Source organism: Manis pentadactyla, chromosome Y (genome assembly GCF_030020395.1).
Source record: "Manis pentadactyla isolate mManPen7 chromosome Y, mManPen7.hap1, whole genome shotgun sequence".
Taxonomy (NCBI): Eukaryota; Metazoa; Chordata; class Mammalia; order Pholidota; family Manidae; genus Manis; species Manis pentadactyla.
Window position 1 is genome coordinate 32,428,366 of NC_080039.1, and position 24,972 is coordinate 32,453,337.

General features: G+C 42.6%; 2 long non-coding RNA genes across 3 annotated transcripts in view; both read right to left on the minus strand.

Moving 5' to 3' along the window:
* Positions 1-4,360: 4,360 nt before the first annotated feature.
* On the minus strand, positions 4,361-10,579 carry LOC130682140 (uncharacterized). The gene is made up of 4 exons (XR_008995416.1): positions 10,562-10,579; positions 9,746-9,919; positions 4,997-5,204; positions 4,361-4,493 (listed from the first exon to the last, which is right to left on the minus strand). It is a non-coding gene; the product is annotated as an uncharacterized LOC130682140 (long non-coding RNA).
* A 24-nt stretch (positions 10,580-10,603) lies between these two features.
* LOC118935937 (uncharacterized) overlaps positions 10,604-24,972 on the minus strand; it is a 60,978-nt gene continuing 46,609 nt past the window's right edge. The window contains exons 5-6 of one of the 2 annotated variants that reach the window (XR_008995418.1): positions 14,590-14,722; positions 10,604-10,804 (exon numbers count right to left, since the gene is read on the minus strand). This is a non-coding gene — a long non-coding RNA (uncharacterized LOC118935937). Of the gene's footprint in view, positions 10,805-13,955; positions 14,723-24,972 lie in introns of both variants that reach the window. The other variant, XR_008995417.1, reaches the window with a different exon arrangement.

The following is a 24,972-nucleotide window of genomic DNA, read 5'->3' on the forward strand; positions in this document are numbered from 1 at the left end:
TGGTCCTAGCCATGTGGGAAGAAAGGAAATCAGAGAGGGTCCCACCTTACTCAACATGGAAACCAGCTGAGCTGCCGTTCATCAAGGCTTTTTCTATTTTCTGTCAACTTTAGCAGGCCGGGGAGAGGAGAGAGCACCCATGCTGATTTCCTGTTGTGTGTTTTCTCTTTTGTTTTTCTAAAAAAAGATGCTCCTTGGAATTGTACCAAATTCATATGTGATTCTGAAGCACCATTTTCGTTCTCTCAATCAGGACTAATTACTAAGGAAATGGCTTTTTCTTTCAATATTAACACAAAGCTCCTGAATTTATATATATGTTTGTACTTATACTATAAAATACATATAATATATAAATATATTAGAAAATACTATATAGTTAAAAATACATACTATATGTGTGAAATACAGATTATAGACTTAAGAAAAGTATATGTGTGTGCATACTATATGTAAAAAATATATTTTTCTAAGTCAGTCTATAGTTTTGGTTACTGTAATGAATAAAATGCATTTATTCTAATTTCTTACTGGGTATGGCTAGAATAGGGAAAACATTTTTGTTGTACATGACATTTATTTATCTAATTTATCTTACAAATTCTTATTATTTTTTTCTGGTTTTTGTAGATGCATAGTGTTAGCATCTGCATACTAAACACTTTAGTAACTTTAAAAAACTGTATGTATAATGCTGATTAAATTTCTCTGGCCTTTGTGCAGGAGTGAAAACCTCCACAGCCAGATTGCAGCAGAGCATAATTGCTAATTTTTCCTTGGTTCAATAGAAACAGCGCTTGCTTCTTTGTTTCTTGTGATGATTGGTGGGAGGCGGTCCTTTTTATGATTCGGTCATTGTCTTCCTGTCTTATCTTACAGACTTTCCTTAGCAGCCTTCCCATCATCAGCCACGAGGAACAGAAAGAGAGGGTCTTCTCCTTTAGCTGGTTAGTAGGACAAAAGATCTCCAACCACCCTTGCGTCCTGGATTAAGTGTAACACCAGTCACCTTGAATATCTTAGATTCTATTGACAAATGCTTTATTTAGAATTTTTGTATGGAGTCATGCACGACAATCATATGCAGTTACTCTATGGTGTTTTCAATTATTTTGTATCTTGGCAAGCTTCAGCATTCAAATTACACTAACACCATGAAACTGGGCTGTTTCCCAGCTTTTTTGGTAGCCTAGGAAAGTTTACATTTCACAGCAATGATTTGTAGCTCCAAGCCCCAAAAGACCTCAGCTGGAAGGCCATGTGAGCCTCATGGATATTATTTTTTAAGCTAGCGTCTCTAAATCACCTTTTCAACACCCTCCTTCATTATTTGTAGATTCAGTTTTCTGCCTCTTTGGGAAGCAAGTCTGGCTATTTTTGCAGGAAAATTAACCATTTTCTTCAGAAATCTCCTACACATTGCAGTAGAATTGCCTAAAATATACTTTTATAGTTTAACCTATTATCTTGTAATGCTATTGCTGTCTTTATTCATAATCTCGTTCACTTTTTGCCTCCTCTTATTTTCTCTAATCTTTCTGGAAGTATATATATATGTATGTATCTTCCTATCAATTTACAATGATTGGTATAAATCAAGCTACAAATGATTTTATATATAGTTAATAATGAAAGAAATATATTTGGATATATTTATGACTGCCAGTATTTATACTATTTCAGTAATTTCTACTTTTATCTTTACTCTTTTGCTTTTTGGTAAATACTTATCAAAATGAGGATGTTTCCCTCCAGGCCTCCTTACTGAGAATTTTACTGTGGGTGTGTTGGATTTCACTGAATGCCCTTTCTGTGTTTATGGATATAGTCATGTGTTGTTTTTTTTTTTTTGGCCTGTTCATGTGATGAATTACACTCATTGAATTTTGAAATAGTTTTGCATACCTGGGAGAAATCCTACTTGGTCATGGAGTATGATTATTATTATACACTGTTGGATTTGATTTGCAATTATTTTGATGAGGATTTTTGAATCTATGTTCATGAGAGGTATTGGTCTGTGGATTTCTGATAATGTCCTTGATTCTGATATGAGGGTGAGGCTGTCTCATAGAAAGAGTGACAAATTATTCCTTCTGCTTCTGTTCTCTGAAAGAGATTGTAGAGAAATGTTGTAATTTTTTCTTTAAATGTTGGGTGGAATTACCACTGAATGCATCTGAACCCTCTGCTTTTTTGTTTTGGGAGGTTATTAATTATCGATTTAATTTCTGTAATAGCTATAGGCCTATTCAGAGTATCTCTTTTTTCTCATGTGAGTTTTGGCAGATTGTGTCTTTCAAGAAATTGTATTTCATTTGAATTATCAAATTTGTGGGCATGCTTAATAATCCTTTATTATCCTTTCAGAGTCCGTGGGATCTGTAGTGATTTCTCCTCTTTCATTTGTATCCTCTTTTTCTCTTAGCCTGGCTAGAGGTCTGTCACTTTTATTGATGTTTTCAAAGAATCAGCTTTGGCTTCATGGATTTTTCTCTATTGGTTTCCTGTTTTCAATTACATTGATTTGTGTGCTAATTCTTACTTTTCTTTTATTCTACTTACTTTGGCTTTAATTTGTTCTTGTTTTTATTCTGTTTTTCCAAGCTGGAAACTTAAGTCATTGATTTTAGATCTTTCTTTTACTATATACACTCAATGCTATAATTTCCCTCTTTGCATTGCTTTCTCTGTACCCCACAAATTTTGATAAAGTGTTTTCATTGTCATTTAGCTCAAAATAATTTTAAATTTCTCTTGAGATTTCTTATGATTTATGTGTTATTTCAAATTGTGTCTCCATGTGTTTGGGGGTATTCTAGTTATCTTTCTGTTACTGATTTCTAGCTAAATTCCACTGTGGCCTGACAGCAGACATTGCATGACTTCTATTCTTTGAAATTTGTAAAGGCATGTTCTGTGTCTCGGAATGTGGTCATTTGGGGGAGTGTTGTGTGTGGGCTGTGCTTGGATGAAGGCGCCTGGAGATGTCAGTTCATCCAGGGACTCTGAGGCTGACTTCCTTTTCTCCTCCTGCCAGAATCACGAAGGCATTTTCTTCCAGTATTTACTGTGAGAACCTACATGAGCTCCTGGAGGTAAAACTGACAAGTGTGAGCCCCCTGGAATTTTTAGCTCTGAGTTTTTGCTCTGGTTAGTTGTGAATCTGTCCAGCTGTCTGTCAGTCCAGTCCTGGGGGTGCAGCCTGTGTCCCCCTGTGTGTCCTTCCAGTCCTGGGGGTCAGGGATGGCCTGTGTTCACCTGTCTCTCGAGTCCTGGGGGCAGGGGTTTGCTGTGTACCCTCTCCTCTCTTATGGTTCTGAGAAGAGTTGATGATTTTTCTCCCTTATCATCTGTGGAACTGAAACTGGAAGTCTTATTTGCTTTTTTATTTTCCTAGTTTCTTACTCTGAGCATGTAAGTTCATTTACATCCCGTCCCTGTAATAACAGACGGTCAGGTGGCCCTAGGTCTGACATAGGCTTTGGGATATAGGATGAACATTTGCATTACTTGCTGTATAATTGACGGTTCTGATTTTTCCTTTTGGTCTAGGGGCGTTTCATACAGTGATTTTTTTTTTTTTGGTTCAATTTACACGTGAATCAATTTACAAATGATTAGGTTTGGGGGGGTCTGTCTTACCTGAAGGTTTCAGCCCCAGTCAAATTCACTATGGATTCAGTGAGACTGAGAGATGAGAACGGAACGTTCTGGGGTAAAAGGGTTTATACCTGGCTTTATTCTCCCAGTGGGAGGTCGAGCACTAGAATCCTGTCTGCGTCCAGTGGTCTGCAGGCCTGTCATCCACCTCCATCCCCACCTCCATTTCTGCCTCTGCCCAGAGCACAGGGCAGAGCTCTTTATATAGTGACTCAGTCATAGCTCATTGCCTACGGGCGTGGGAGCATTAGCCTAGCAGCAGGCTAATTACATCATCAAGTAGTTTAGGGTCAGGGGAGGGTCCTGGCCATAGGCACCTCCACTTCCCCCACAGGGTCACTTTGTTGATATGGAGCATTGTATATGAAAGTATTTTGTAAAATTTGGACATTTTGAATATTATTAGGATTTCGGTTTTGCAAAGTCACAATCAACATGTAAATGAACATATGCATACACACATGTATTTATAGATATAAATGTAAAGATACAGATACAATTACAGATGAGGATATAGACATAGATTTAGATAGACTGCCCATGTCTGTCTCCTTAGCCCGCACAACCCTCATGCACATGCTCGGGTGTGTCTTACAGCCTCCCAGCGCCCGGCACCTGGGCTCCTTGGCAAGGCGCCTTCTCCGGCCACCAGCGCCCGCTCCGGCAGGGCACACGGCACGCCTGAGGTGCCAGGGGATTAATGCCTCCCATGCAGGACTCAGGCAACAGCTGATGGGAGCCGACAACCCCTGTTCGTGTGGGAGTCCGAACTCTGAGGCTGCTCCCAGGGATCCTCGGTGGAATTTGGCTCCAGTCACAGTGATAACTAGCTGGACAAAAAACACCCTTCATTAGCTTCTCCTCTTGTCTTACTTCCCCTTTCTCTCACTGATGTTTCTTAAGACCACATCCCAAATAAATTGATTCAAATTTTTGCCTCAGCCATCTGTTCCCAGATGTTGGACAGACAGACACACACACACTCTCTCTCTCTCTCTCTCTCTGCATGTTATGGAAAGTAACACTTTTTTCTCCAGCAGTAATAATGTCTGAGGGCAGGTAATTCTATTACTTACTTTGACCAAAACAGAAAGGTCTGGAGTGTTCTCAAAACACTTTTTGGTGAGTAATATGTGTTTTACAGAGTCGAAAATCTGTATTCTCCGTTCAGATTGTGACCTGCAATTGAATGAGGTGCTGTGACCTAGGGCTTGGTGTGCTCCGAAGTAAAAGGCCTTCCCTGGTCTATGAAGCGCACACGGTGACAAATAGGGTCCCTTTCTGACTGACAATGTTCCCCAAAAGAAGAGCCGGCAGGTGTTAGGGATCTCACCTCCATGTGGAGTCTTCCTTAGGCCTGACAGAAGTGCTTGTTATCTCAGTCCAGGATCTTCTTAACGACAGTAACAGAAATCCAAGTTGGGGGGATTCAAATCAGTCCTGGAGCCCCCTCGGTTTTGAGGGAAGGAAATGAGTATTACAACTTTGGCATAGCCCACGACTGGTGGTATGACTCGGTCTGGTGTCTGTGCACTTGCTGGCTTGAGGGAAAATGCAAGCAAAACAAAATGAATAAATAGGGTACGTGTTGCTGCTGAGCTATAGCCCTGTAATCATTTCAAACTCGATGTGGCTGAAACTGGAAACCGTCTGCCAGTGGTTAATATCTCCATAGCTTTCAAACTGTTGTGAATTTGGGGATTCCGGGAAGGGACTCCTTTCTAAAGTTCTTAAATAATGGTGTAGGATTCCTGCTGTAATATGCCAGAGGCGGTTTAAGAGACGATGGGTGAATTATCTGCTCTCTCTCCTCCACACGGTCTACCCTACAGATCCTAAGTCCTGTAATGCAGGAAATGCTACCAGAGATTAAATGCTTAGAGAGAAAGTGGAGACAAATTGATATGAAACCCACATCATACTATCTGGTCTTTCTCAAATGGCATTTGGAAGAAAAACAAGAGCATTTCTGCTTAAATCCTCTGAGCCTCTTTCAGGCTTATCTAGTGTGTGTATGTGGTTTTTAGGAGCTCTTAATCAAGAATGATTTCACAGGTCACGAGCTCACCTGCACGTCACAATATGTATTCTGACAAAGTTCTGCCTTGCCTTTACTTGATTCCAGCTAAAACTAGTCAAAATCATGACTTAGTCTTACTCTTTGGGGTCATGCGGATGTAACATTTAAATATTTCAAGTATTTTGCTTGTTTGGCTAATGGTTCCCTTCTCCATTTGTGGCTCTGGAGACAAACATCAGCTCTCCCTGCCTTCAAATGCTGAACCACCCTGTTAACGCCACATTCTTTGTTAGCAAACACTTTGCAATACACACCCTGGATATGTATGGGTATAAGAAGTTATTATAATCGTGTATCTTATTTGCAACAAAAGCTCTGTCTAGAAAGCCAGAGAACAATCTTTTGATTATTCTCCAGTATAATTTAATCAAGGTATACACGTGCCTTATATATACTCTTACTTGGGGAGAACACAGCAAGAGGTAAACATACCCCAGACCATCTAAAGGCTCATGGAGAGCAGTGCTAATGGATCACGAGTGGAAGTTTGCACCCTTGTTTTCCATTCTTCAAGCAATCCTGGTCCTAAAATCATACACCTGTGCATTAGGAGAGTTTGGTGAGATCCCTGGAGTCGTGAGCTGTATATAGCCTGTCCTGCTGACACTGGGCTTGGCAACCTGGCTGGGCCAATGGGAAGGAACTGAGCGACAGGACCATGGTCCAGCCTGGTGCCAAGGCCTCCAGAACCTTTCCATGTCCCCTGCATTCCTGTGATGAGCCATCAGGAAAGCATGTCCCAAGCAGCCACTGATAAAGAGCACGGGGCACCACACAGCATCAGTGGACCCCCATCCTACATAGAAGCAGAGGGTCTGGCTCCACCGGCTGGGTTTGGATGAGATTTGTCTTTTTTCTTGCTCAACCTTATTGCGGTAATTACTCCATAAGCATGACATAACCATGGCTAGGCCGTATTACTCCAGCTTGCCTTAAGCAATTTGGCAAAAAGCATGACAGTTCAAACAAAATAACAATCTGGTCCCAACTCCAGACACTTGCACACAACCGCATCCCATCGGGAGGGTCGCTCCACCCCCCGCAGGACCACCCCCCCACCAGGGGCTTCTTCCTGTCAGTTCCTAACCTGGACTTTGGAAACCTTGGGCAGAAGGAGAGACAAATGAAAATGTAAGGGAGAGAAGAGGAAGCGAAGGAGTGAACACGAGTAACTTCTGAGGCCAGAAAGCAGCAGGGAAATGGTGAGAACTGCCTCGAGCCCTCTTCTCCCCAGTTCTGGCTGTGTTTGAGCCCCTGTTCTTCCAGGGAGGCCTCTGTGGGCGATCCCAGGGACACCTCGTCAGCGGGGTGACCTCCTGGTGGAGCTTCTGCAGGCCCCTTATTTTCATATGCATCCTTGTTGTTTCAGATAAATGGAGTCATTTTCTGGCTTCAAAGCTGGGAAAACCTAATCAGCACGCTTGTCAAGGGGAGGCTGCTTCATCATTCATGATGGCTCTCCCTGCATGAATATTATTAATAAAATATCTGCACTGCAAGTTCAGAACTGCCCCAGCGCCTCTGGAGATCTGCATGTCCCGTATACTATTGTTACCCTTTGTGGTTTGCTGATGTCCGAGCACGTGGTCCATGCCAGCATTGGATTAGGCACTGGGGTACAAAGATGCTGTCTTTTCCCCAGGAATCTGGCTGGACGGACAGGCAGATACAAAGATAATTCTGTGAAGTGTGTGTTAAATTCTAGGATACCCTGGGCATTCAGGAACTGCAGAGAAGGGGCATAGCAGCAACCTCTAGGAATTCGTGAGTTTTAAATCACCAGGTTGCAACTTCTCTTTATGAATTAAAGAAAACAAGAGTACCCAGGTTTACTCATTCATTCATCCACTGCAGGCATTTACACCTGCTTTCTTAGTGTGAGCATCCAGTGCAAAACACACAGAGGGCACTTAGAGCGCTTCTCCTGTGACAGACCCCGTCTCCATCTCCAAGGTGATGGAATCCTGACACCGATGGGGAGGTGGAAGAGAAGGCTGAGGGGTAGACCAGGAGGCTGGAAAATCTGCTGTGTGTGGTAACAGTCTCCACGTTCCCTGAGTTTTCACCATCATGAACTCCTCGCATTTCAGGGGTGCATGTTCAGATCAATCCCCAGATGCTTTCAAGTGAGACATAAATTAGTGTCTCGTCCTCTGATTTGTAGGCTGATCCATGCCATTAGCAGTGTTCTGCCCAAATAGTGCAGAAGTAAAAGTTAAGATTCAAATTGAAACTGAGAAGTTTTCCCTTTAGGAACTAGCAAGTCAACATTAGTATTGATAACATTTAAACTAGTGAGTTGAAATATTAACATGCTCCAGTTAAAATGAAATCCATAATGTACAGAAAACGTAATGCCTACACTGGCGGTTCAGAGTATGAACGATAAAGGAGAATGAGGAGCTTGTCTCTGTTGCAGGACAGAAAGTCAGAGTATTCTACCGTGGATCTCATACGCCTTCATGCTGTCGTTGCTAGTCTGGTATCCAGGCTGATCTCATCGAAAACCTCAGGGGAACAGACTTGAAAACTTTCTAGTCCAGTATCTTCTGTCACTCATGCAAAGTGAATTCCTCACGTAGTGGAAGATCAAGTTTGAATGGTGTAATGTTGCTAAAAAATGAAACGAGGTGGTTAATTTTCTCCTGTTATATACACACTTGCATACTTTTGCATCTTGACAGAGGTAAGCAAGAAAACAAACTACTCAGTCGATTTGCATAATGCCCAGGGCTCTGAAGACAGACAGGGAGGGAGTAATGTCAATGTCTAAAACAAAGCTCTTCAGTGGAAGATGCTTACATGTTATTTAAAAGTATTGGTATGATTCTGCTTAAGAGATGACTTTTGAATGGCACCTCCGAAAAGAGTCACTCAGCTCTTCCATGTGCGGTGAATTCTCACTGTGCTGTCCTGGATAGAATGTTCCAAACATTCCCTTCTTTTATGCACTGTGGCAAGCAGCCGTTTGAGAAGACCCCAGGCACCCTGGCTTCCCTACCTCATGCCATGTTCCGTGTCCTGTTGAGTGTGGGCTAGAAGTGGCGCTTTGATTCTCAGGAATGCAGTCCTGCCAAGTGTTAGCAAAACACGTTTGAGATGAAGTCAGAAAAGCTTGTGACTCCGATTTTGTCAGCCTTCTCTGGTTCTTCTTACCCATTTGTTTTCACAAAGTCATTTGTGAGGGGCCCTAGGGAAACCCCCAAACTTGATCTTCCACTACGTGAGGAATTCACTTTGCATGAGTGACAGAAGATACTGGACTAGAAAGTTTTCAAGTCTGTTCCCCTGAGGTTTTCGGTGAGATCAGCCTGGATACCAGACTAGCAACGACAGGATGAAGGCGTATGAGATCCACGGTAGAATACTCTAACTTTCTGTCCTGCAACAGAGACAAGCTCCTCATTCTCCTTTATCGTTCATACTCTGAACCGCCAGTGTAGGCATTACGTTTTCTGTACATTATGGATTTCATTTTAACTGGAGCATGTTAATATTTCAACTCACTAGTTTAAATGTTATCAATACTAATGTTGACTTGCTAGTTCCTAAAGGGAAAACTCCTTGTCATCAAGGAGCTGAGGGCCACTTCTTGCCAACAACTGGCACAGACCTGAGGCCTTCACTCCAGAAGCAGAGGAGGCTCAGAATCCTGCCGTCCTTCCAATAGCCGTGAGCCCGGCCTTGAATAAAGATGGCTCCAGGTTTGAGGGCCCAGTGACTGCAACCTCATAAACCCTAGGTCAGAGCACCCAGTGAGCTAGGTCAGAACTCCTGCCCCCCAGAAACGGCGAGGCAGTGAATCCTTCCAGCCATTACATTTTTGATACACTTCGTTACGCAGCCGTAGAAATGAATGCAGTCATTACACACCATCTCTGCAATTATAACTTCAGACAGAGTCCTTCACTAGATTACTTGTAACTAAACAGAGAGCACTGTATATCATCTTTTGGTGTGTGGAAAAAAACAAACTAGATAATTATGAAATATTTTCATTACCTGAATTGTAGGGTAAGCATGGGTCACTTCCTGGGATGAATACACGTGATCCATGGTGGTGGTTGAAATGTCTCCGACGGTGATTTTCGGCAGGATTCATTTCAAGTCCGAAATTGATTAACGATTTGTGGTGTCATCTTGAGCGGGTGGCTTGGTCTTTTGAACCTGTGTCTCCTTAAACAAATGGAAATGATAAAACCGATCACGTGGCATTTGGGTGAGGCTAAAGTCATGCAGCAGTGTATCTGACACTTAGAGCGATCTTAATCTACCACAAATATTATTTTTATGTCCCTAGTCCCTGAAGAGTTCTTGATTTAATAAGACAGGCAGAAATGATTATGGAAATATATGGTACATGTTTTAATAGAGGTAGAGTCAATGTACAAAGAGAATCCAGGCTAAGGAGTAATCATTCTTTCCTCTAAATATTAAGAACACCATTAGCTGGTTGCCTCTGAAGAGGGAAAGATGAAAAATGGACAGGACTCTGACTTTTTTTCCCCCAGCCAGACTTCATTTGCTAGCTCTGAAGGTGACATCAGCCTTATCAATTATATAGGACTTTTCCTAAGTCGGGTTAGAAGAAACACATGTGTTTGATCTGTAGTACCTACAAGCCAGGTAAAGAATTGATCTGAATATGATATATATATATAACACATATTTCAAATATACATATATATGTGGATATACATACACACAGATATTAATGATACATATAATTATATTAGTGATATATATGTAATTATTATATACTATTCCATAGATATATATACAGGCACAAACATAAATACGGACACATACACCCCTTACCTAATGAGTGGCTGTCCTTGATTCACTGTAGAGTGACAGTTTGACAATAAGTGCCAGCTCTGTGTAACATTCAAAGCTTCGTTCAATGTTTCTTCAGTTCGACCTTCAGGAGATGGGCACTGAGATAAGGCACAGCACCTCATAAAAATGCCATAGTGCAAATGCTTTGTTTATGTTCCATTAGCAGTCGGTGTGCAGCATTTCTACCACTTCAATGGGTCTGAGTTCCTCACCTTCCAGGTCCTGCCAAACATATAGATAACCAGATATTTACATATTCAGTGAATGCAAATATACGGTGGAAAAATGTACCTTTGTTCTTCTTTTCCGTCCGGCTGTCGTAGTGCAGTGCCTTAAGTGCACGCCACGTTACTTCGATGGATTGAGGAGCATCGAATGCTGCTCCTAAGAACTCATTTAGAGCCATGGGGGCTAATTTTGCAAGACGAGAGCTATGCCTCTGGCTCTTTCTGGAGTCTTCTAATGGAAAAGGAAGGTAGCCACCACTTCCTTAGGTTTAGAGCCCATGACACCGTCTTCAGGCCGCAGCTCCTGGGGGTGTGAAGTGCAGTCTGTGTACGTGGTGAAAGAGCCGCGGGCCGGCGTCCCTGGCACAGGAATGCAAAGTCCTGTGAGCAGGCGAACCCCTGCATGGAGCTGCGAGGAGGAGCTCCTCACTATCGGGTCCTCCTTCTTGTCCAGAGGGCCATCTTCTCTTCTTTTTTGGGCAGAATTCACATTTCTCCTGGTTCAGCAAAGAGAAGAAACAAAACCCGGGCAGACTACCCCCTGGAGACTTTTCTATAAAGAATATTGGAATTGTTATGATTTTTTTATCATCACGCATATTTCTAATATAAAACTAAACAGTGACCAAGTGTCAAAAGAACTCTTTTCCCAACAAAATGTGTCACGTTGAGGAGGACAGTGTTCCTGGGACCGACAGCGGGGTGTCCCAAGGGAGCGCTTTATGGAAATGGGACGTGTCTGCACGTGTGGAAATGAGGAGTTGCTTTGACACGTGGAAGGCAAAGCTATTTTGCTTTTTCCTTTGGTGATGTCTCCCTTTATTTTATAGTTTGCAACCATTTTCCTATTTTTAAAAGTTATCACTTTAGACTATAGGGCTGCTAAGTGTCTAGCTTACTGTTCTGTCTGAATCATTTCAAAAGGCTTTCTCACCGCTGTCACACCTGATTACTCACTGAATCAAAGAATAAGCCCCTGAAGGAGCTTTCCCGGTAGGTTAAGTGTTTACAGTTCCACGGCTTATGATTTCTCCCCTTAGAATGTGTGTTCATCCACAATATAGGCTGGAGAAGCACAAGAAATGAAAAATAAACACGGAGGTGTTTTAGGAGCGTGAAACATTATGAAAAATGTTAGCATAGTATAATTGTGTCATGTTTTCAGCTAGCAATAAGGTAAAGATTAAATAAGTAAATTACATTTTCTGTGGAAAATCTTGACATATTTATGTCTTGACACACTCAAAATAATTTTCATATGAACAACAGTGAAGTAAATTCTCACCTATTCAGCAGTTCTGCACGCTAATTTTATTAAAGCTGAAGAGAAAGGTGATACTTACTTTTTTTTAACCTCATGGCATTATATTTATTCTCAATATGCCCAACCAAGTGATTTCCCATTTTTGATAATAGTGAGATCATGTAATCAGCTACAACCCACGAAGCATGTTTTGGGGAAACAAAAGCCTTGATGTCTCAGTTGACTACATATTCATTCTACACCAATGGTGTGATAAAATCTAAGTGATTTTAGAGACTGGCATATTAGAATAATTCCGCTTCATACAGAATATGTAGTATGCTGCCCTGTTTAGAACACACTGAAATATTGTGTCCAAACCATCATCTCATTTGCAATATAGGCTGGCAAAGGAACATGACCGTCTCCCACACAAACCCGGCAGACATTAAACATCGATGGCAGCACCCTTTGAAAGAGCCCGAATGTGACAGCTTAAGTTTTTTTCCAGCACAATGGTCCTGCTAGTCACAATGCCTTCTCCTCATAAATTAGGAGGTGGAGCCTGTTGTTTGGGGTTTATCATCATCCTCATGTTGACATTCAAACAACTATGGTGATGTTAAATGAGGAAGGGCTTAGGAAGTGCTTACTGAACGTTGGTATCTTTTGTGGTAAGAGTTTGCATGGAGTGGAGGGAAGAGCAAATAGGGCAGGCAACGAGGTCTTTGGGACCAGAGGTGGGAACTGGGAATATTTAACCGAGAACAACAAGACCCAACAGTGCATGAACAGTCTTCGAATGGACACAAGGAACACGGTGGGGAGTTGCAGGAAGGATGCCTGCTCCTTTGAGCAGGAAATGCCAATCAGCGAATTTGGTGCAAGAGGCATTGTTAAAATGGGCGAGGTGCTCTCTGCCAGCCACTGGGACTCTTCAAAGTTGGCGGAGGCATTTATGGACGAGAGGAACTTGGGGGCAGAGAATTAAGCAGTCACTAAATTAACACTCAAAGGCTTATGACATGAAAACACTCAATTTTCATGAAAACAATTGTCACTACACTAGATGATGTCTCACTAAGTTCAATGATTTTAGCACTGCATGATTGCTGAGTTTGTTTTGTAGGCGTGACTTGTATATTCACAGAAGCCTGTGCACATCTCCTCCTGAAAGCTCTTTGGGTAAAACCCTAAAACAGCCTTAGACCCCACGTCTGCTATGAAGTTATCTGCATTGCGTCTGTTTGCTACAAACGCTTGGAAGCAGGAACTGGAGGTAAAAAGTACTTGTCATCGTGTAAGTCAATGCATTTTCTTAATGAATTAGTAAGTGGAGACTGTCACTTATTTTTATCTTGATTCTGACATGAGAACATGCTTCAGAATTGCTGAGCACGTGTGAGGAGTGTGTGCACGGGTGCTGATGGGGAAGGGCTGACTTCAGATAAAGGCATGGTGTTACCCATGAGTCCACACTGATGCCACATGGAGAAGGGAAAGCCCCTCTTTAGTCAACTAACATGGAACGAAGGGCATTAGAAAACCACCATTGTCTGCCATCACATTGGTATCAATGCCAACGAGATGCCAAAAGGAGTGTGATGAACAGGATGATACGTACGTAGCCTCAAAGTATCTCACGGCTTTCTTAGCAGTACCGCCAATGTCTTATGAATCGCCAAGGGCTGATTCGTGGATAGGAGGAAATCGGGGAGATGTTGCCTTGGCTGGGAGATGACCATCCCCAGGGACAGGACAAAGGGAGGGGCCTCACATGCTTCCTGGCACGAAGCACTGGGGAAAACAGACCATGGCTTAGGCGGGATTCTTGCCCCAAAGCAATCAATGGAATCCCGCTGTCGGGAATCAGCAAACTGATGAGCTACAGGAAGGAACTCACCTGTGACCTTCAGCACTGTGCTGTCACGAAACACGATGACAGACTGTTCCATACGGGACAGTGCAGCTACGGGACCAGGTAAGGCAGGTCACGGCGCTGTGGGGGGTCAGCCCGGGAAAGGAAAAACTAACCTAAAAGGGAAATTGCAGACAATGGGCGGTGCCGAAATGTGGCTGTGAATCAGGTCATAGAACCAGTCCCGATTTCCCTGACTTTGATGACTGCAGCAGACCCGGGCAGTCTTCAGCCTTAGGACACACACATCAAGACGTTTACTGCTCTGTAGGTGTGATATGTGTGCCTCGGCATCAAACGGTTCAGCAAGTTATGCATCTACTTTGTATGTAGGGGCGTGTGCACGTGTGTTACGTGAATGTGTGTGCATGAGAAACACAGGAAAGAGATTAGATGAAAGATGACAGATGATACAGATGACAGATCGATGGTATACAGTGAAGCAAATGTGGCATGATTTTAACATACTCTGAGTATGTTACATGTTTCCAGTCAATTTTGTATAAACTTAGACATTATCTGTATGCTTGAAAATATATCAAAATAAAAAGGGACAAATATGAACAGAAATAGGGATGAGAAAACTGGGTACTTTAAAAATAAATCAAAATAATGGTACCTTTCTGGGTAAGCCAGTAAGTTGCTTTTTAGTTCACTCTAATAAATTTCATGATGAATTGACTTTAGCAGTGGGTCTTGCTTTGTGACAGCTTTGTTCTCTCCAGTTAGTCCATCTTCCATACAAAGTGAGGCTCCAGGAAAGCTGAAATGAAGAACAGGAACTTTTAAGCCTTTAAGGAGAATACAGCAGGATACCTGGTAACACGGAGTGTAGTGGAACGTAACCTTAACCAGAGACAAGCCTGATACCACTGGGCTTCCTCAGGTGGTTTTGGGATCCCACCTGCCATGCCTGCATCATGTCTGGGATGCCTGGATTTCTGATCAGCAATTGCAAAATTGCTGCAAACCCCAGTGTCACATGGAAAAACAGGACATTGTCCTCTTTTTTTTTTGTTAACATTCAAATTTTAATAACATACATTTGACCATGTGCTTATTTGTATATGGTGAACTGTACTCTAGTACGGTGTAAGCTTCATTCTGTGGTTATTCCAAATTTTACACGAACTATTCTTAGAAGTAGTAGTATTAAATGAAATGTAAAAAAAACAATTCATTCAAACTCAGCTTCCGGTGATGGAATCCAAGTTTAATTACAGGAATGCAGTTTGCTCAAACTGCTCATGGGGTTCAATGTCACTACTGGTTTTTCAGAAATAGTATTGACATGACTTTGTATTTGAAGAATTTAGGCCAGAACTGCTCGGTGCCAATTATGTATGGGATAAATGCACCCTTTAGTCACCTTGTTTGCAGAAGGACTCGAGGCAGAAAATAGGCTGGCTGCAGTAAATGGCTGAGTCTGTTCTTTGTATTTTTGAGTGGACTTTAAGGATGTCACAAGTAGTTCTAGCCACTCATTGAAAAGAATGGATGTCAAAGCAGTGGTAAATGGCCACGCTATCTGAGGCTCGGTTTTGAATGATTTCTGTCCTCTGGCTTGGAAGACAGCACACAGTCTGTTATACACTAAGCCGGGAGTTGGAGAGGGTAAATGAGCAGAACACATTCGGCCAAGGGGCTTCCAGCTGGCCTTATTCTCCCCGGGCCCCTGCAATCCCAGCGCTTGAGTTTCCTTAAGATTGAAAGCGGCATCACGGCACGGTTCTCCTTGATGGCAGCTGCCCCGGGACCTGTGGGCTGCAGGGACGTAGGGGGACAACTACGTCATGTGCTTCCAAAGTTCGGTTTCAGTAACTAAGAGGGAACAAATATTTACTGGTCATCTCTTGACTCCAGATGACATCAGGGTGGAACCAGGTTCCTAGGAAATAAAACACGTGCTACTTAGTAAAAGGGTGTAGTGTTAGTGGGAAGATGACATGAGCCGTTGCTCCAAGAGAAAGCTGTTCCCCACGGCCACCTCCGCCACTTATTCTCTGAGGCTGACAGCTGCCTGTGTATATACAGATCAGTACCCTAAACCCCTGCTCCCTTCTGGGAGCTGCTGTCAGTTTTTGATAAGCAACAGGTCACAGAGTATAGGCGCACCTCCTCTTATTGTGCTTCACAACTACTGCGTTCTCTACAAACTGATAGTCTGCAGCCAGCAAGTCTATCGGCACCGTTTTTCCAAGTGTTTGCTCCCTTCCTGTGTCTGTGTCACATTGTGGCAATTCTTGCAATATTTCAAACTTCTGAAAATGACTACATTTTTTACGGTGATCGGCAATCACTGACTATGACTCGCAGCAAGCTCAGATGGCAGCTAGCAGTTTGTTTTTGGCAATCAGATATTTTTAAATTAAGGTCTGTATGTTTTCTGAGACCTAATGCTACTTGCACACTTAACAGGCAACAGTATAGTATAAACATAACTTTTCTATGTGCTGGGAAGCCAAAAAATTCACCTGAATTGCTTTATTGCAGTACTTCCTTTATTGTGGTGGTCTGAGCCAAGCTCACATATCTCCAAGGTGTGCCTGTAATTCTTTTCAGTTGTGAAACTCATTTGCCCACAGAGTCCTTTCCACATTCATGCCATGTGATCGTGAATTAAATTAGTTATCCCAGACATACAAGCCATTTAAGAGGGAGGAGAACCTTTAATACATGTGCTAAATTGCCATTGGATCTACTATTAACAGTATTTACATTCTGCATAAAGAAAAACAGGGACAGCAATAACCTATTTTGTATTTAGGTTCATTGAAAACATGAGAGAATATCTATGATATCTGCATCCTGGCTTTTTCTAATTTACTATGAACTTTTTCATTTAAAATATGAACAATGCTTACTGCGGAGATGGAGAACTGCATATCTGACTCTTCACTTGATTGTATGTATTTTGGTAAAGACAGAAGCTGAGACTGTTTTATTCCCAAGATAATAATCCATAAAGAGACACGCACCATTGTATTACAACAGCCCACACACGGCTCCTTCAGATGAACACAACCCATTTCCTGATGTCTAAAGAACTGAAAAATTCCAAGTGGAGATACCTGTTTCCCCAAGACTGCAAATTTTATTTGTGGTTCTGTTTCCTCACGCAGATCAGCTGGAGGCATCCCCAGGACACAACAGAGAATGGGGACTGTTAAGTGATTTTCCACACTTCCCTCAAATGCAAAATGGCAAGCACTTTAAACACTCAAAACCCAGCACCCTCCGGTGCCTGTGGACGCGATGGCTTATTTGCTATCGTCTTACATAAGTAACTGGGGCCATAAGATGTGTGTTCCTGTCTTTGGATTCAGGAGCCATAAATCTTGAGCAAGTTAAAAAGGCTTGTGTGGAGATTTCATGAGAGGCTGGTGTTGCCGGAGTCTGTTTGCTCCATCAGACATCTGTATGCAATAGTCACAAAGATATCCTAGGAGGGTTACAAGTCACACGATACCAGGTTCCCCCATGACCCTCACTGAAGCCCAAGTACTCTTCCTGTCCCCCACCCTGCTGCACGTGAAACTTTTGCAAACTCATCAGCATGGACTCAGGCGTACAAAATTTCTGTTTTCTATCACTCATAACTTTGGTAAGCCTTTTTGGGAAAAAAACACGGTCAATGTTTATGCTATTAATATAAATCATATCAGTTTACCTAGCTTGGGATGACAGGAATATCTAGAAAACACCTCAGTTTTGTCAAAATGGAAACTTTGCTTCAGCAGCGCTTCGAAAAGACAGAAAAAAAAAAAAAGGAGTGAGATTCATCCTAGATTTGGGAGATTATATCCAGGTAATAAAATCTTAATAAAAGGGAATGGAAAATAAAACCAAAGCAGACAACAGAATTTTCATTTCTTGTCGCATCACTTCCAAAGCATTTAAAGCGTATCATTCAGGATTTCTATAAAACTTGGGCCACATTTCTTCTCAGATAAACCCCTTCTCTTTTTGACTCTAGATGAAGTTTTAGAAACCAAAGTATTCCTAATAAGAGCAGCTCTCGATGCCACCTCTACAGTAGCACAGTGTACATGAAAGATATCAGTGTCAGCTGCTAAATTATTTTCTGGATGGCCAACCTTATTGTTTGGATTCGTATTCTTAGTCCCAACCATACAGATGTGCCCTATTTTAATTTTTTTGAAATAATATCTAGTGCATTTTTCTCCTTGGTATTTACGTATTTTCTGCAGATCTTCACCATTAACATCAGCCTTTGGAGCGAAGCTTACTGTCCCCACACAGGGGGAGCACAGAAGAACCTAGAAAGAGAAGCCAAATTCATGGTCTTTGCATAGCAAAGTGGTGCAGAAATGTTGGTCTTGAAAACTGAGCATTTCTCGCAAGAAAGTGGTGCTTGAAAACGTATTTCCTTAATTCCAAATTCGCATTTAAGAATCTAGAGGCAAATCCTGGAGAACTGGAAACATTGGGGTTGTGTCTTTAAACCTGAGTGTGAGAGAGATGCCCGATGATATAAACTCCGCCACCAGGCAGAGGGGCATGAGCGCTCTTGTGGGCAGAGCAGGGTGATTGCAGTGCTATGACCTGCTGGCCGTGTGTGAAGGGCTGCCTTTCACCAGGAAGCACAGGAAAGTTCAGGACGCCCTTACGCATCCCTTCCTCACCTGAAACTCTTGCAAGAGGCAATCTCTTCCTTGAAAAGGGAAAGCATAATGTGCAGGATGTTGCCTTAGGAGAGTAGAAATGGCCTTGAGTCAGAGAGATGGAGACTGTCTTCTGTTTTCCTGGGACCCCGGAGGCAGAGGGGGGCAGCCTTACAGCAAGAGAGGTATGGGGGGCCTCTGGGGGTAACAGGGCCCAGATAGCCCTCTCAATTTAGCTAAAATGAGCAAGGGTAACCTCCTGGAAATTGAGACTTCCACTAGAGAGAGGAAAAGGGCAGATGGAAAATGCACTGGTACATTTACTCCCAGGACACGATAACCTTTGGATTGGCACAATGGAGGTTTGTGAGCTAAGCTGCAAACAGATGCACAGAAAAAAGAACTGGAGTGTGCTTGAATCTTTGACTCCACTCCTAACTTGCTATAAACAATATAAAAATAAATGAATTAACTTCTCAAAGTAAGTTTGCTTGCAGTAAAACACGGATTAAATACCTAAATTTCAAGGTTGTCACTAGGATTGGATGTAATTACACATCAAGTAACACAGTAGGTCGTGGTTAATATTATGATTGCTATAACACTAACTGTTAGAAAAATACGCCTGTGATGGAGGCTACTCAGAGATCATTGTGTCTAAATTGAACTAGATGAGCATAATCTGTGCCCATCATCTTTCTGGTTGGCATTCAACCATCCACACTCTGAAATGAAACAAAAAACTAAACATTGCAACACATCTCCAGGAATGGTGACAACGGTAGACAGGTTATTTTGTCAAGGCACCTGTAAAGATCAGGACAACATGTGGTGAACCATTTCAAGCTGCCCAGGATTTCTCAAAGGAAGAAACCCCTTTAAGACAAACTTGATAAGGGGATGGGATTTGGGATGAAAGCCAGTTTAACACTGTGGGTCTCATGAGAGTGATCTTATCAAAGTGTGTAGCAAATGCCAAGGGACTTGGGGGAGGCCCTAGGCTTGAAGATTCCATGGGAGGCAACCAGCACCTGCTGCCCAGATTGTTTACAGAGAATGGATTGGACGTTCTGGGCTCCATCATTCGCTGCCAGTGTGGCCCACAGGCCAGCATATCAACTCACCTGGGAGACAGGAGAAATGCAGTCTCAGCCTCCCCTACTCCAAATGCTGCAGAATCGGGGTTTTTAACAAGACCCCTAGGTACCTTAGGGGCCATTAAACTTTGGGAGGAAGTGCTGGCACAGACCCATGTCCATGTGAAAAATCTAGGCCTTGCATTACACAAAGCCGGAGAAATAATAGTGCCTTTTAATAAGGCTTACTTTTATGCAATAGCACATGAATAAATCAAATAATAATCACAGTAGCAGAGATGGACAATTTTTGAGAAACGAATAAAGAAAACCTTGTGAGAGAAGTTGTGTTATGATCATGTAAAAGTGAAATTTATGCTCCGTAAGTGTTTGTTTTTGCTCAGAATGATGGCACTGCTTTCAGAAACTGGTAAAATTAAGACCATTGTTCTGGGAATAAAATATCTGTTCTTTTCTGCGGTGTCACTTTTTTGCATATTCATGTTCTGTACACAATGACCCTTTGTCACCAAACTGAGACACTTCTGAGTTACAACCTTTCCCAAAAAACTCTAGGCATAATTTCCAGTTTAGGGTAATTAAAATAGTCTGCAAATAAATAATTCCAGGACCCAAGATATAAATTTTTTAAAACTTATCTAACAAGAGTCAGTCTGTTTATTCAACCTGATCTACCTACAGGTGAGGATTATTCCCATCCAACACGTGCTAAGATGCGTAGAAAGGGATGCGTAGAGAACGTGTCCATGGCCAAATGGGCCAGCATCACTGATGCCTGCATCTGACCCCTCACCAGACAGGGAACCTGGTAATAAACCTTAGCTTTATTTATGCACAGCATTAATTGCATAGTGCATGCCCAGTCAGTGTTATTAAATTAGTAGTGAATGCTTGCAGCAAACTCTATGTGCTTTTCTGTCTTTGTGAATATTTTCGGTCCTGACTGGTAAAAACTAATAGGTCATTTCCAATCAGGTGCTTAAAAAGATGAAGCTTTCCAAGTATATCCAGTTTGCCATTCTTTGCTTTCAGTGTTACTATTTTTCTGCATTGTGTGTAGAGGTCAGTTAACCCTGACATTGGGTGTTGCCCCATCTTCCAGGGATTCTAACGCCTGTGGGCGCTATCAGCGGAGAGGTTGGCGATGGCTCTAAGCTTGGAGGAGGGTGAGCTGCGGTCCTTTCCCACCTTGGACCAGCCGGATGCTGCCGTGAACCTGAACTTAGGCATTTGCAAGTCCCTGCCTGCCTGCAGGCTGCACCACTGGCCATTCATAACCGGCTACTAACCAGCACTTTCCTTGCCACTTGCCCTTTAAATTTATGGCAAAGTCGATCTGCAGTGCACGGCATTTTGCATTCAAACACATTTCCGGACCATTAAGCACTGTAAGTGGCATTTTAAGTAGTAATGGGAGTTTTCAAACTCCCTCTCTCTTCCTGGGAGAAACATTCCTGTTTGTAAGGATTTTGTCATTGCTTCATAATCGACCAGCCTCTACTTTTTATAGTTCCTTTTTTTTTTTTTTAATCCCTTGCCTTTTAAGGTTTAATGTTTTATTATCTTATCTTTCATCCTTGCTGCTTTGGGAGCCTTTAAAAAGGCAATGACAGCAGAAATAGAGCCAAGACAATGACTTTCTGTTTAATCTGGAATTCACTGGTGGGAGTTCAAGTAAATTTTACCTGCAATGTCAGTGTTTGCTGTAAAATGAAAACTAAACGCAGCACTATTTTACCTTAAAGAGCAATGAACCGGGCAAGCAGGATACACGCACGTTTTCCTCTCGGACACAATACAGGTCAATACTGCTCGCCCAATTCTTTGCGCCTGAAGAGAGACAAGATTAAGACCCTGATGTATGCCTCTGTTGCACGTGACTCCCAGAAGTGAACACTACCATTAAAATGCAAAACTCTTCATTGCAAATATCGGCAACACAAAAAACAACTATTCTACTTAATGGGATTTTTCAGAGTGTATACATAGGGCACAAAAAAACAAATCAGCCGATTCTAGTTGAATTAGTGGGTTACACAGTTAAAAGAGGAAAATATATTAGGCAATTGTTCCACAAACGAATAGGTATTTCAAAGAAACTAGAGGATTCGTATGCCAAACTTTTGACCACTGAGTTCCAGAGAAATGGCACTTTGAAAACCCTTTGGTTACTGAGAAGAATTAGTCAAGTTATAAGCTATTTTCCGTATGCAAGAGAGCCACGCCCATTCTAGGTACACGGTGTCCATTGTCCCCCCAAATACACCCTGTGTATGAAAATGGGAGGTCTGGGTGGGGCGGAAGATGGCGGCGTGAGTAGAGCAGCGGAAATCTCCTCCCAAAACAACATATATCTATGAAAATATAACAAAGACAACCCTTCCTAGAATAAAGACCAGAGGACACAGGACAATATCCAGACCACATCCACACCTGAGAGAACCCAGCGCCTCGCGAAGGGGGTAAGATACAAGCCCCGGCCCCGCGGGAGCCGAGCGCCCCTCCCCCCAGCTCCCGGCGGGAGAAGAGCAGGCAGAGCGGGAGGGAGACGGAGCCCAGGACGGCCGAACACCCAGCCCCAGCCATCCGGGCCAGAGTGCAGGGCCCTCGATACTGGGAAAACAGGGCAGCAAGAACAGTGAGCAGGCACTGGAGGCTGGGCGACAGAGGACATAAGAAAAGCGCGCGACCATTTTTTTTTTTTGCTTTTTTGCTGCTTTGTTTTGGCGAGCGCTTTTTGGAAGTCTTAAAGGGACAGGGACCCCAATACTAGGGAAACAGGGCAGAAAGACCGGTGAGCAGAGGCCTGAGGCTGGCACCGGAGAATAAAGAAAAACGAACGACCAGCTTTTTTTTTTTAAATAAAAATTTTTTTTTTTTTTAATTAAAAAAAATTTTTTTCTTGTTTTTTTTTGTGGTCGTTGTTTTGTTTTGGCGGGTGCTTTTTGGAAGTCTTAAAGGGGCAGGGCGGGCCACTTAATCCAGAGGTAGGGAATCCGGGACCTCTGGGCACCCTAACCCCTGGGTTGCAGGGAGCAGGGAGGCCCCTTACGGAGATAAATAGCCTCCCAGCAGCTCCTGCTCCAACGCGACTCCACCATTTTGGAGTAGCTGCCCAGCCAGGCCACGCCCACAGCAACGGCGGAGATTAACTCCATAGCAGCCGGGCAGGAAGCAGAAACCCTGTCTGCGCGCAGCTGCGCAGCACAAGCCACTAGAGGCCGCTGTTCTCCCAGGAGAGGAGGGCCACAAACCAACAAGAAGGGAAGTCCTTCCAGCCGTCACTCGTCCCAGCTCTGCAGACTATTCCTATCACCATGAAAAGGCAAAGCTACAGGCAGACAAAGATTACAGAGACAACACCAGAGAAGGAGACAGACCTAACCAGTCTTCCTGACAAAGAATTCAAAATAAGAATCATAAACATGCTGACAGAGATGCAGAGAAATACGCAAGAAAAATGGGATGAAGTCCGGAAAGAGATCACAGATGCCAGAAAGGAGATCGCAGAAATGAAACAAACTCTGGAAGGGTTTATAAGCAGAATGGATAGAATGCAAGAGGCCATTGATGGAATTGAAATCAGAGAACAGGAACGCATGGAAGCTGACATAGAGAGAGACAAAAGGATCTCCAGGAATGAAACAATATTAAGAGAACTGTGTGACCAATCTAAAAGGAGCAATATCCGTATTATAGGGGTCCCAGAAGAAGAAGAGAGAGGCAAAGAGATGGAAAGTATCTTAGAAGAAATAATTGCTGAAAACTTCCCCACACTGGGGGAGGAAGTAATCAAACAGACCACGGAAATACACAGAACCCCCAACAGAAAGGATCCAAGAAGGGCAACACCAAGACACATAATAATTAAAATGGCAAAGATCAAGGACAAGGAAAGAGTGTTAAAGGCAGCTAGAGAGAAAAAGGTCACCTATAAAGGGAAACCCATCAGGCTAACGTCAGATTTCTCAACAGAAACCCTACAGGCCAGAAGAGAATGGCATGATATATTTAATACAATGAAACAGAAGGGCCTTGAACCAAGGATACTGTATCCAGCACGACTATCATTCAAATATGACGGTGGGATTAAACAATTCCCAGACAAACAAAAGCTGAGGGAATTTGCTTTCCACAAACCACCTCTACAGAACATCTTACAGGGACTGCTCTAGATGGGAGCACTCCTAGAAAGAGCACAGCACAAAACACCCAACATATGAAGAATCGAGGAGGAGGAACAAGAAGGGAGAGAAGAAAAGAATCTCCAGACAGTGTATATAACAGCTCAATAAGCGAGCTAAGTTAGGCAGTAAGATACTAAAGAGGCTAACCTTGAACCTTTGGTAACCACGAATTTAAAGCCTGCAATGGCAATAAGTACATATCTTTCAATAGTCACCCTAAATGTTAATGGGTTGAATGCACCAATCAAAAGACACAGAGTAACAGAATGGATAAAAAAGCAAGACCCATCTATATGCTGCTTACAAGAAACTCACCTCAAACCCAAAGACATGTACAGACTAAAAGTCAAGGGATGGAAAAACATATTTCAAGCAAACAACAGTGAGAAGAAAGCAGGGGTTGCAGTACTAATATCAGACAAAATAGACTTCAAAACAAAGAAAGTAACAAGAGATAAAGAAGGACACTACATAATGATAAAGGGCTCAGTCCAACAAGAGGATATAACCATTCTAAATATATATGCACCCAACACAGGAGCACCAGCATATGTGAAACAAATACTAACAGAACTAAAGGGGGAAATAGACAGCAATGCATTCATTCTAGGAGACTTCAACACACCACTCACCCCAAAGGATAGATCCACTGGGCAGAAAATAAGTAAGGACACGGAAGCACTGAACAACACAGTAGAGCAGATGGACCTAATAGACATCTATAGAACTCTACATCCAAAAGCAGCGGGATATACATTCTTCTCAAGTGCACATGGAACATTCTCCAGAATAGACCACATACTAGGCCACAAAAAGAGCCTCAGAAAATTCCAAAAGATTGAAATCCTACCAACCAACTTTTCAGACCACAAAGGCATAAAACTAGAAATAAACTGTACAAAGAAAGCAAAGAGGCTCACGAACACATGGAGGCTTAACAACACGCTCCTAAATAATCAATGGATCAATGACCAAATCAAAATGGAGATCCAGCAATATATGGAAACAAATGACAACAACAACACTAAGCCCCAACTTCTGTGGGACACAGCAAAAGCAGTCTTAAGAGGAAAGTATATAGCAATCCAAGCAT